Source organism: Aegilops tauschii, chromosome 7 (genome assembly GCF_002575655.3).
Source record: "Aegilops tauschii subsp. strangulata cultivar AL8/78 chromosome 7, Aet v6.0, whole genome shotgun sequence".
NCBI classification, from domain to species: domain Eukaryota; kingdom Viridiplantae; phylum Streptophyta; class Magnoliopsida; order Poales; family Poaceae; genus Aegilops; species Aegilops tauschii.
Window position 1 is genome coordinate 503,093,352 of NC_053041.3, and position 13,698 is coordinate 503,107,049.

The following is a 13,698-nucleotide window of genomic DNA, read 5'->3' on the forward strand; positions in this document are numbered from 1 at the left end:
TGAACAAATAAACAAAAATATCCCATTTTGAATCAGCACACAAAAAGCAAATTCGCCACAATATTCAATTGAACAAATAGTGTCCACAGGAAGAACATTCATCAGATTTTGCAACAATTGCAATTGAACATATGGTAGCTAAATTCTAATGATTTTTCCACACATATATGCATTACATAATTAATCATAGTGTACAAAATACGAAGACCTCATCAGATGGAAAATAATGGATTCATGCGTTATATGTTTAGCGGCTAACTCTTACTCAATGCTTCAGGATAAACCATGCTGAAATCTTCATCATCACCAGTGGGATTGATGTAGTGATCCAGGAAGAAGTCACTGATAAATCTCCGAACCATCAGCAATTCACCAGCCGGGAGCGGTTCAGGGGTCCTCGGTTTTAAGATGAGCTGCAGTATTTTTAAGATCAGAATGTGCCATATGAGTGGAGTAGAAGATATTAATTAAGATAGACTTACTGTTACTAATTCGCGAGGATCGTCACAACTATTAGCAGATTTGCAGATGGATATCATGTGTCTGCAAACATAGTATCCACAAAGGTTGGTCCCTGCTTCTTGCCGAGGACACTGAAATTTTTTGTACAAAATTAGTCATCTATTTGTCCTGTTAGGAACAACCTAACCGGTGTTAGATGTATTATTTTTTATTTGGATGAAATAGAAAGAGGTTTATTTAGAAGCTTGAACATTTGACTAGCGTAAGGAAAGGTTTTTGCAGACTGTTGGATAAATTTTCCGAAAATAATGGATTTCGGTGTGTTACCGGAGAAACGATCTCGTGCTACAGAGGTTGTTTCCTCTTGAACAGGTTCCCTGTTTTAGTTTCCCACAATGCGAGCACACTGCAAATGATGATGAATTTTGACAACATCAATTATTAAACCAGATATGAATGCAAATTAATTTCAACATCAAAGAATTCAATACCTATCCAAGAATTGCTGAAGATGCGTCAGATCCTGAGCGCTTGTTGACTCTTTGAGAGAATTGATGTAGTAAATTGTGTTCTTGTTTGGAACAATGAATACCAATATCCAGTGATTGCTACATATTAAGAAAGCCATGAACTTACGAATGATGTCGAAATCTGAAAGACAATCAGTGTATGCGTGGTTGTTTACTTGACTTACCCTTCATGATATGGCCAGAGAAATGATTCTGCATGGGACGTGTTTTCGAAGATACGGGCGACCGTGTTAACGGCCCAGTCCCGTCAGTCCTTTTAATGTAATGTTGTGCCATTTGCTAATGCAGGATCTATGAAATACACACTCTCACTTTGTCTTCTCTGCGCGTTCAATCCCCTGAGAGGAATAAAATGCAGTTAGCTGTTTATCATTTACAACCTTGTATGGAGAAGTTGATCAGAGTTTGTTAAATACTTATAAAATCACGCATCTAACAAGAGTGGCATCGAGCATGTTGAAGTTGAAGAAGAGATGTAAGTCCTCGAAACTCACAATGATGGAACCAGCTTCGTGTCGGAAATGATCTCTGTTGTAGTGGACTAGCAAATGGTGATGACCTTCTGACATTTGATCCATGCAATATTCATGTAACTCGCGGCAACTGGAGCTGCACTCATCAAAGTATTCGCCCACAAGAAATGGCTGACCATGGACGTAATTGCGTGTTTCATGTACGTCTGCTTTTCTTTTAGCAAGCAACAATTCTACTTCTTCATCATCCATGGCGTCAGAAATAATATTACTCCCTGATTCGAACAAGCTAATGTTAATTTGGTTCTGGGCAATGAGTGCTTTAAGTAAGAGGCAATCGTTCTCTTTCCTCTTCACTTTCCTGCTGTGCTTCCTCGTGGTTGTGGTGTAGCCTTTTTTGCCACTTCCTTCTTGGTACTTGAAGCATTTCTGGCAGGACGTCTGGTTGCCTGCATAGTAGACTGCCGAGCAGACGTGAAGCTTGGACGGACTTCTTAGCAGACTATTTATCTATGCCGGACCGCTGAACTGGCGGTGCTACAGTGACGGACTGCTGGGCTGTAGGAGCAGAGGCATCGGACTGCTGACCATGCGTTGAAGCTATGTCGGGTTTCTTCGCAGGTGGTGCCAACTTGTCGGTGTGCTGAGGAGGCCATGCCAACGTGTTGGTTTGCTGAGCAGGAAGTGCTGACGCATTGGTAGGCTGATCACGCGCCTGCGGACCGACGGACTGATGAGCAGTCGGTTCTGGACCTACAGACTGCTTAGCAGGCGGTTCCGAAGCATCAGACTGCTTAGCAGTCTGTTCCACCAGGTTGGTCTGCTGAGCATGTGCTGCAGCTGGGTCTCCCCCCGCTGCTTCAGCGGCCGGCATCTGAACCAGTGGTGCATCATCAGCAGTTGTAGGCCTTGCCACTGGCTGCTTTGGGGCGGAGGATGACATGGCCTGTATGCTACAAAGTCGGTCCGGCTGATCACAGGTTGATGCATCAGCCCGCGAGAGCTGCTCTGGCAAGGAGAGCGTCACTGGTTGAGGGGCGACAGTGGTTGCTCTTGCCGGGGCTTCAGGAATCTCATCGATGAACTTTATTTCCTTTCGTGGCCACTGGATGTGACGTAACAGTGTTTCTCCCAAGGTCCTTTGCTCATCAAAGTCTCCTAGGACATTCTTCAGGGAAAATTCTTTGAATCCGGGCTTTACTTCAGTCATGTAGCACTTCACACAACCCGGCTTCAATGGCACATTGTCCAAGAAGAGGCCATCTTCCAAGAAGGGTGGGCAAACCCAGGCTGTTGCACATTTTAATGTACCTTCATAATGTGTAAGCACGCCCTTCAGTCTGTCTTTCATTCCAGATAGATCAGATATAGCATCATCACGAGCAGCTGCAGTCTCAGTGTCGCTGGAGTCAGCTGATGCACAACTACTCTTGTGCAGTGTTGTCGCACAATAAGCAGCATCATCCATGCCAGTGTTAGATTCTTCTGCATCATCATCATTGACTCCTGAACATCCTTTCGAACAGCCGGATAAATCTCCTTCTCAACTTTTCAAACAATGCATTCTGCTTCATTTACTCCTCGCTTTTTTCATGCTGAGCCTCTCTTCTTTGCTGAGTGTGAAAGCCCTCTTGTGCGGGACATTAACACCTATACCCCTTGCACGGCCAGGGGGCTCTTTTGTGTCCAAAGCAATGGACAGAATGTCACATGGCCCTGAGTTCCTGTAGAACCTTCCAGGGATCTTGGAAGCCTCTACCATCACTTCATACAGTTTGGCGTCACGTGCGTTTTCAAAGTAATAAGTTCCGTCATCACGCCTCTTTGCACGTGCCCACAAGTAGTCTCTGGCGCATTCGCCCTTGATTTCACTAAAGGCCGGACTCCCACCCGCCATTACTGCTTCTTTGTCCTCTTGTTCCCATATCAGTTTCATGCCGTAGTATCCTGCCACACCCATACGGTGGGGGTGTATGTTCTTCTGAAGTTCCGATTGCTTGAAACTCTTCGCAGCAAACTCTGGAGTTGCCCTGACCCTTTTGAATTCTACCCGGTCTGCCTTTGTAATTTGGGGGTATGCGGGGATTGGGTCCTTGCCTTCACTCAAGTACCTCTTGTACAACACATGCTTCCAGTTTCTCCAAGCATCCCTAGCCTTCTTCAGTGCAGCGTGTTCCACCTGCATTCTCCACTGCTCTGGAACGTTGAAGTGATCCTTGATCTCCCGGACTATCCTTCGCTGTGTTTCTGTATCACCCTTCCGAAACCCCGGCAGATTAATGTTGAGCCTTGCCCTGCCAAAAAAATCCACACACACTCCTGAACCTCATGCGTGCTTTATCTGGTTTAGTTGGAGCCCAGGACATTAAATCAATCTTGGTAACTTCATATGCACCTTTAGGCTGGTGTGTGGGCTTCCTTGGAGCGTTCCTCGGTGTCCTGGCCGGAAGGGTAATTGCTGCAGCTCTATCCCATTCAAGACTACTTGATCCCTCACAATCTGCTGATGACCTAGGGTTGTCCGAATCAGATGAAGATACATGGCCTGAATGAGTGCTGTCGCTACTACTCGGCATCTATAGAGAACGCATGTGAAACTCAGGAAAGGAGGATAAGCATAAAACTAATAACTTGGTATCAAGCTTTCTAAACATGCCATGCAATAATTTAGAAAATGTACGGCTAATTTGTTAAGTTTATGTGACTCGGGCGCCCGCGATCTGTAAATAGGCAGTAACTTATTGGAACAAATACAACTTATATGTAGTAAGGAAGGTAGATAATGAACATATATACGCTCTCCGTTATTTTATAGCCAATTTGGGAACATACAGAACGAAATTGGAAGAGGGATTGCGAGGAAATTTGCCTCACCGTGATGGAGAGCAGTAACTAACAGGCTTCTTAATGCAAACCCGGCCGGACCACAGGAGAGGCGAGGGTTACTGCATCGATATGCTTGAGGGTGGCTGGCGAGCAAACGAAGACGGCGAGGCGCGGGCCGCCGCGTGTTGGGAACGGAAGTGGAGGTAGGCTTGACGCCGAAGAGTGGGCACACGGCCGGGGTGAGCACGGCGGCGTTGGAGACGGTTCTGCTGTGGATCTGGGGGGAGAGGGGAGCTGGCAAAGGAGATTGGGTGGACTAGTTGAGTGAAACGCGGGCGGACGGTGGGGGGGTGTTGGCGGCCTAGGTGAAAAGGGTGAAAAATATCCCCGGTCGCCGCGCGTGCGGAAAGGCCTATGCAAACGGTTGCCTCTAAGCGCTCATGTGCACAAATAGAATAATTTCGTTTGAAATGAAGATGTACTAATTTTGAAAAGAAGACGTGAGTTCATCGTTTCTCATCTAAATTTTTTGCAGTAAACCAATCACAATTTTACCACGGGTTTGATTTGCTGGCGTTTCAGGTCTCGTGTGCTATATGTAAGACATTTTTTGGCATTTACCATGCATGTTTGCATATAAATCAATTCCTAGCCAGACTGCATTTCCTGTCGAAAGGGGTGAGGATTGCCGTTCGATCTGGGAGCATCCAACGGTGCGGACGTACGATCCGTGGGGTTTGGGTTCTGGCCAATCAGAATGCACGACTCAGATCGCACGCGCAGCGAGGGGGGGCATCGGCCACGGTTTGGTAGGCACACAGCTTTCGTGTGTGAACCGTGTGCTATTTGAAAACATTTTTTTGGGAGGGACTATTTGAAAACATGTACATGTGTTGTCGAAAGGGATGAGGATCGCCGTTCGATCAAGGAGAATCCAACGGTGCAGACGTACGATCCGTGGGGTTTGGGTTCTGGCCAATCAGAACGCACGACTCAGATCGCGCGCGTGGCAGAGGGGTGGGGGGGGGGTGCATCGGCCACGGTTTAGTGGACACACGTATTTCGTGAGTGAACCGTGTGCTCTTTGAAAACATTTACATTACCTAACATCATATTTTTGTTTGAATGAAAACATGAGTTCATCTTTTCGCCTCCAATTTTTTCCATGGTAAGAAATCATGAGTATAGTGGAGAGTTTCATATACTAGTATCATGAATATATAGTACATATGATACTACCTTTAACTAATTATAGCGCATAATATAATACATAGAGTATAGTATATCATATATATAGATCATATTTATTGCCATGCATGACACAAATTAGCATCGCATTTAACATGATACTGTATCTACCTACTATATGTTAGTCTAACCCTCTTTATATATATTTAATTCTTTGCCACTTCAGCATATATACTTGCTATTTCCGAGTGCATGACATCGTCGGCTATGATACCACCACTATGGCTAGCCTTATATAGGGAATATCATATAGTACTATATATATAGTATCATGCATATGATACTAGTGTATGATACTACATACGTACCTTCATAGTGCATATATAGTATCATAGTAGTACTAGCTCCCTCTGTAAACTAATATAAGATCATTTAGATTAGTAAATAGTGACCTAAACGCTCTTATATTAGTTTACGGAGGGAGTATATATCATAGATGACCGTATTTATGGCCATGCATGACACAAAGTAGTATAGCATTTATTATATATATATATATATATGTTACGGTATCTACCTATGTTACTGCTTCTTTGCCACATCATCATATTTTCTATTCTCGGGTGCATGATACCGGCTATGATACCCCCACTATGGCCACCCTAATAAGGCTAGTCGTAATATGGGAGTATCAAGCGGTATGATGCATGCCAACTAGACTTTTTGGATGATGTGGCACACAGTTAAATGATGAAAGAGAGGGTGTGTGGTATCATATCATGATACCGTATCATATTAAATGTTGTATTACTTTGTGTCATGCATGGTAATTAATAAGGAACCTAAGATACTAACTCATGATACTATGCATGCACGCATTATGGAGGTATTGCCGATCATATACTAGTATCACGCATATATACTCCCTCCTTTCCGGTTTATAGGCTTATCTCAAAATTTTAGTTTTTCCATTTTATAAGGCTCAATTTGGTTGTTCCCCATAACATGTCCAGATTCCAAGGTGCATTATATCATTGCATGCAAGTATTAAGAGAAAGTTGACCAATGCATGTACTTTATATACGCATGCATGTATTGCAATTAATACATTGGAAAACATAAATTTTTGAGGAAAACAAAAGCATTAATTGGGTGTTCTTGCAAACTACAAAAGGTATTCCACCACTCACCATCTACCTTGGTTGGTGAGATTTTTGAATTGAGCCCTATAAGGCTGGTTGTAATGGGGAGTATTATATATACATATATACTAGTAGTATCATGCATATATATGATAGTTTAGCTAGGATACTAGCTACTTCCGTAATGCATAGTATCATAAGTTAACATCTTAGGTTGCCTTACTAATCACACAAAGTAGTAGTACAACATTTAATATGACACGGTATCATGATATGATACCACATCCTCTCTTGTGTGCCACATCATCCAGAAAGTCTAGTTGGCATGCATGATACCGCTTATGATAATACCATTACAACCAGCCTAGCTAAACCGGAAAGGAGGGAGTATGAGACTAGCTAGCCACAATGCAGAGCAGTACACTGGTAACATACACATATCCCTAGACTATATATGTTACTACCTTCATAGTGGGTAGTAACATAAGTGTAGTGTCATGCAAAGCTTCATTTCTTAGGTTACAGACTCATATTGCATTGGGACATGTGATGCTACAATAACTATCTAAGTTACTGAAACTATCTCTCTCCTCATTAACTTATTGCCACATAAGCAAGTTTGCTGAGTTGGAGTCGGTGTTACTGCTGAAGTTACTCCCACTGTGGCTAGTCTGATACTAGCTAGTCGTCTATGATATACTAGCTACCTCACTAAGAGCATGGTTAATAATACAACCAAGGGTCGGCTATAAGAAGTTTCCATGTCATATACAACCAACCTCTTAGCGGGCATGTACAATAATAAGTTTTATATACGTACTAGTTTATCAATAGTTGGCCCACCTTACATCCTCACAAAGTGTCTTGGGTCTCGTGTTGCAGCTGGCTGTACTAACCAAGAGCCCGCTTCTCTTCTCTTTCCTCGAACTAATAAGCACATATATATTATTCTATTCCTTATAGCCAGACTACCCATAGTGGGAGTAACATCGGTAGTAACATCACACATATATAGATAAAATAGATGATGTGGCAAGCAATAAATGAAGAAATGGAGGAAAGTGGATATGTGTGATGTTACTACCTATGTTACTCCCACTGTGGGTATAGTCTTACTATAGTATGAGACTACCCACAATGGGAGTAACATAGGTAGTAACATCACACATATCTAGATAAAGTAGATGATGTGGCAAGCAATAAATGAAGAAAGAGAGGAAAGTAGTAACATAGCTAGTTACTAGTAGTATGAGTAACATCACATGTACATATCAATGCAAGATGTGTCTATAGCCTAATAAATGAAGTGTTGCATGTTACCACACATATATGTTACTCCCCACTATAGAGGTAGTAACATAGACTAGTGTAACACATGGACATGTTACTAGTCTATGTTACTACCCATTGTGGCTAGTCTGAGTAACATCACACATCTCAAGGCAAGATGAGTCTATATCCTAATAAATGAAGTGTTGCATGTTACTACACATATGTTACTCCCCACTATAGAGGTAGTAACATAGACTAGTAACATTCTATGTTACTACCCATTGTGGCTAGTCTTATGTCACTCTATTGTGTACTTACTTGCTCTAATAATGCATAGTATCATAGAGTAGCTAGTATCATATGTAGTACTTTATTTATATTGTCATGCATGACACATAGTAGCATAACATTTATTATGATACGGTTTCATGATATGATACTTAACCCTCTCTTTCTTCATTTAATTAATTCTATGACAACTCATCAAAATTGCCTAGTTGGCATGCATGATACTAGCTATGATACCCCCTTACTATCAGCCTAGCAAAGGTGTACAGGTCATTTGTGCGTCACTTTGTGAGTTTTCATCCGTTTGTTCGAGAAGCGGGGAGAAGTTTCAAACATTTCGGCCGCGAGGTGCGGCCACTGGCGTAGGCCTAGTTGGTATTTTAATTACAGAAAACTCAGATGGAGTTCGGACATCATCAAAATCGATGTGTGCCTGTGGTGTGCTTTCACGACCCCGTGGAAAAAAATTGGTCAAGTTTGGCACAAGTTTTGATGACCGCCCCTTCCAAACCGGAGCATCTCACATGAAGGATCATGGTTTTCCAAAAGGAGACGTGTCAATTTAAACTCCTGTGGCCGGTGACTTCATCGTTTGGCCTCATAAAAATTTCCACGGTACGCAATCACCATTATACCACGGGTTTGATTTTCTGGCGCATTTCAGGTATCGTTAGCTATATTTAAGACTTTTTTTGATATTAACATGCATTTTGTGCATAAAAATAAAATTACAACCGGAACTGCATGTGCTGTCGAAAGGGATGAGGATCGTCGTTCGATCTGGGAGCATCCAATGGTCCAGACGTACGATCCATGGGGTTTGGGTTCTGGCCAATCAGAAAGCACGACTCAGATCGTGGGCGGGGTGGTGGCGGGGTTTGGTCGGCACACGGCTTTCATCAACGAACCGTGTGCTATTCGCAAACCAGATTGCATATTTTTTTCACACATACTGTAGTGAGATCGTTTGAGTGTGCTACCTCTATGATATAATAATAATTATAATAACAAAAAACAGTTCATATTCATTGCCTGAGCTGATAGCATATCAAGGTCAACATATTAACGGTTCTTACATCAACAGAAAACCAGGCATAACTCACAAATTCAGTACACACGACAGTTCTAAATTGAACGAATTAAGTTGCCGGGTAGGCATAAAGACTAGTCTTACAGCTTAATTCCCATGTACATGGGGGAACTGGGATCATTAAGTTGACCCCGAATGAACTTGGGTTTTTTGATGATTTTAAACTTCTTCTCTGTTGCACTGGTGCGTGATCCCTTGGCTGGCAACTCATCAAATTCATCGTACTCGTCCTGATCGGCAACATTGTCGACACCCAGTACCCTTCTCTTCCCATGCATCGCTAAATGGCCATTCTTATGCAAGGGGTCTTCCACAAAGAAAATCTGGGTAGCATCGCTGGCAAGAATGAATGGGTGCGCGTGATATGCCATCGTTGTCTTGTTAACACAGATCTTCCTGTACTCATCAATCCTTACCTGACCAAGAGGGATCCATGCACACCTGAATAATGCCACCTTAACTTTCACATAGTCAAGCCCCCAAATCTCTTTGATGGTTCCATAGTATACCCTTTTATTAGCTTCATTTACAGTCATGCATTCTATTCGAACAGAGCTGTTCTGATACGAGGTCTTCTTCTCACGTTCCTCAGTGTAGAACGTGTATCCATTTATGTCATATGCTTGGTACGTCAACACCGTAGGTGATGGCTTTTGTGCCAACCATGTAGCAATGTCATCGATGGATCCTTGTGCCAAACGATTCTTCAGCCATTCGGCGTAGTTCTTAGTGTGCTCCTTCATCTCCACCTCTGATGAAGGCACAATTGGTAAGAATCTTTGGCGTATCTCCGCAAAGTGTTCTTCGGCATAAGCGATGAGAACTAGGCTGTTAAGCAGTACCGTCAAATGGGCTTTCTCTGCCAATTCTCTGGGTGCAGTCATTTGCATGCTAGCAAGGTCTGGCTTACCTTTGAGCCTTCCCTCGTGGCAAGAGAAGGGCAAACCTATAGGTCTTTTTTTCATGTATTCGGTGCAAAACTCAGCCACCTCCTCCGCGGTATAACCTTGTAGGATGCTTGCCTCTGGATGGTTTCGGTTCCGACAAAAGCGCTTCAGGATTCCCATGAACCGCTCGAAGGGATACATGTTGCGAAGAAACACAGGACCACAACACTTTATCTCGTCGACAAGGTGCACAGTGAGATGGACCATGATATCAAAGAATGACAGTGGGAAAAACATCTCTAGGTTGGACAATATTCTTGCAATATCATCTTGCATATGATCCAACTCTTCAGGATCTACAACTTTCCGCCATAGTTGGTTGAAGAAATCACAAAGGTCAATGAGTGTGTTTCTTATATCTTTGTCCATCAGATTCCTGATGGCCACCGGGAGGATTTGTGTCAACATTACGTGGCAATCATGTGACTTCATGTGTCCCAACTTCATTTTACCTGAGCTCACATCCACGAGACTTCTGATGTTTGCGGAGTAGGAAGAGGGTGTCTTAACTGACAACAAATAGGTGAAGAATGGTGTTGCTTCTTTTGTACTAAAATTGTAACTATGGCGAGCTTTGATGAATTTGTCATCATCTTCTTTGATGAATTGTAACGCTACACACTGTCACACACTCTGCAGCCATGTCGAGCGATAGCGAGGACGACAGTTCGGCCAGCAGTCTGGCGCCCGATGATAGGTCAACATCGGAATCATCCTGCTCGTCTTCCATGAGTCCGGCATCGAGCCCAGACCTCGATTATATCCGGTTCATGGAAGGGACGCCGCCTCCGGAGTCGTCAGACGAAAACCAGACGGGCGAGGAGCCGTCGAAGGACGAAGAAGAGGACGACGATGATGATGATGAGGAATGGTCGAACAAGGAGGAGGAGGACGACGACAGCAACGACGATGACGACGGCGGCGGCGATGAAAAGCCAACGGTCAGCGGCAAGAAGCATCCTCGCCAAGACAATGTCGCGGGGCCATCCAACAAGAACAATAATAAGAAGAAGAAGGACTAAATTAAGCAGACTGTATATATCTCTATTTATCCTGTCAATCTCATCGCAGATGGTTAGTAATATGCATTCGATAGAGATCTTCTACATTATCGCCAACAGGTTGGTTTGTTGAACTGTGTGCCCTGATGAGCACACTCACAAAAAAGACCATATGGGCTATCTATAATGATCGCACACAATTCTGATAACCGACCTGTTTGCCGGGTATCACACACAACTTGTTACGCCGAATCGTTTGTGTTCACCTCACTCATCGCAAACGGTTCATCGGAGTGAACTGTATGCCGTATATCGCACACACCTTGATCTGGCTGCCCGTTTCTATTGTTCTGTCTCATCGCAAATAGTTCATACAGATCAATCGTATGCCCCTCATCGCACACGCAACTATAATCTGAACCGTGTTTGATGTATCATTCATCGCAAACATTTTGCATCATTTCTGACGGTTTTCATACACCACTTTTTGCGATTATTGCATCGCACACATTTTCTCGAAGGGTATCTGATCGTAGTGTCGCGTTAGCAGCATCCTGCAGTAGTGGATGTGTACTGCACCTGATGTGTGCCTTGCCACGTGTCTGGCAAGGGGGTACAGGAGTGATCCAGGAGTACATCACTGGACAGCCGTCAAAATTATCCTTAGAGGAATAAGGAAATGTTTCTCGGTTACGGAGGTGATAAAGAGTTCGGCGTAAAGGGTTGCGTTGATGCAAGCTTTAACACCAATCCGAATGACTCTAAGTAGCAAACCGGATATGTATAATGGAGCAACCATTTGGAATAGCTACAAGTGGAGCGTGGAAGCAGCATCTACAATATGACATAGAGATTTGCGAAGCACACACGGATCTGAATGTTGCAGACCCGTTGACTAAAACCTCTCTCACAAGCATAACATGATCAAACCCTAGAACTCATTGAGTGTTAATCACATGGTGATGTGAACTAGATTATTGACTCTAGTAAACTCTTTGGGTGTTAGTCACATGGCGATGTGAACTATGAGTGTTAATCACATGGCGATGTGAACTCGATTATTGACTCTAGTGCAAGTGGGAGACTGTTGGAAATATGCCCTAGAGGCAATAATAAATTGGTTATTATCATATTTCCTTGTTCATGATAATCGTTTGTTATCCATGCTAGAATTGTAATGATCGGAAACTCAGATACATGTGTGGATACATAGACAACAACATGTCCCTAGTAAGCGTCTACCATACTAGCTCGTTGATCAAAGATGGCTATGGTTTCCTAGCCATAGACTTGAGTTGTCACTTGTTAACAGGATCACATCATTAGGAGAATGATGTGATGGACAAGACCCAAACTATAAACATAGCATATGATCATGTCAAGTTTACTGCTATCATTTTTTGCATGTCAAGTATATGTTCCTATGACCATGAGATCATGAAACTCACTAACACCGGAGGAATACCCTGTGTGTACCAAACGGCGCAACGTAACTGGGTGACTATAAAGGTGCTCTATAGGTATCTCTGAGGGTGTCTGTTGAGTTGGCATGGATCAAGACTGGGATTTGTCACTCCGTATGATGGAGAGGTATCTCAGGGCCTACTCAGTAATACATCACAGTAAGCTTGCAAGCAATGTGACTAATGAGTTAGCCACGAAATCTTTGAAGGAAATATGCCCTAGAGGCAATAATAAAGTTGTTATTTATATTTCCTTATATCATGATAAATGTTTATTATTCATGCTAGAATTGTATTAACCGGAAACATAGTACATGCGTGGATACATAGACAAAACAGAGTGTCCCTAGTATGCCTCTACTTACTAGCTCGTTGATCAAAGATGGTTAAGTTTCCCGACCATACACATGTGTTGTCATTTGATGAACGGGGTCACATCATTAGAGAATGATGTGATGGACAAGACCCATCCGTTAGCTTAGCATTATGATCGTTTAGTTTTATTGCTAATGCTTTCTTCATGACTTATACATATTCCTCTGACTATGAGATTATGCAACTCCCGAATACCGGAGGAACACCTTGTGTGCTATCAAACGTCACAACGTAACTGGATGATTATAAAGATGCTCTATAGGTGTCTCCGAAGGTGTTCATTGGGTTGGCATAGATCAAGATTAGGATTTGTCACTCCGTGTATCGGAGAGGTATCTCTGGGCCTTCTCGGTAATGCACATCACTATAAAGCCTTGCAAGCAATTTGACTAATGAGTAAGTTGCGGGATGATGCATTATGGAACGAGTAAAGAGACTTGCCGGTAATGAGATTGAACTAGGTATGATGATACCGACGATCGAATCTCAGGCAAGTGACATACCGATGACAAAGGGAATGACGTATGTAGTTATGCGGTTTGACCGATAACGATCTTCGTAGAATATGTAGGAACCAATATGAGCATCCAGGTTCCGCTATTGGTTATTGACCAGAGATGTGTCTCGGTCATGTCTACATA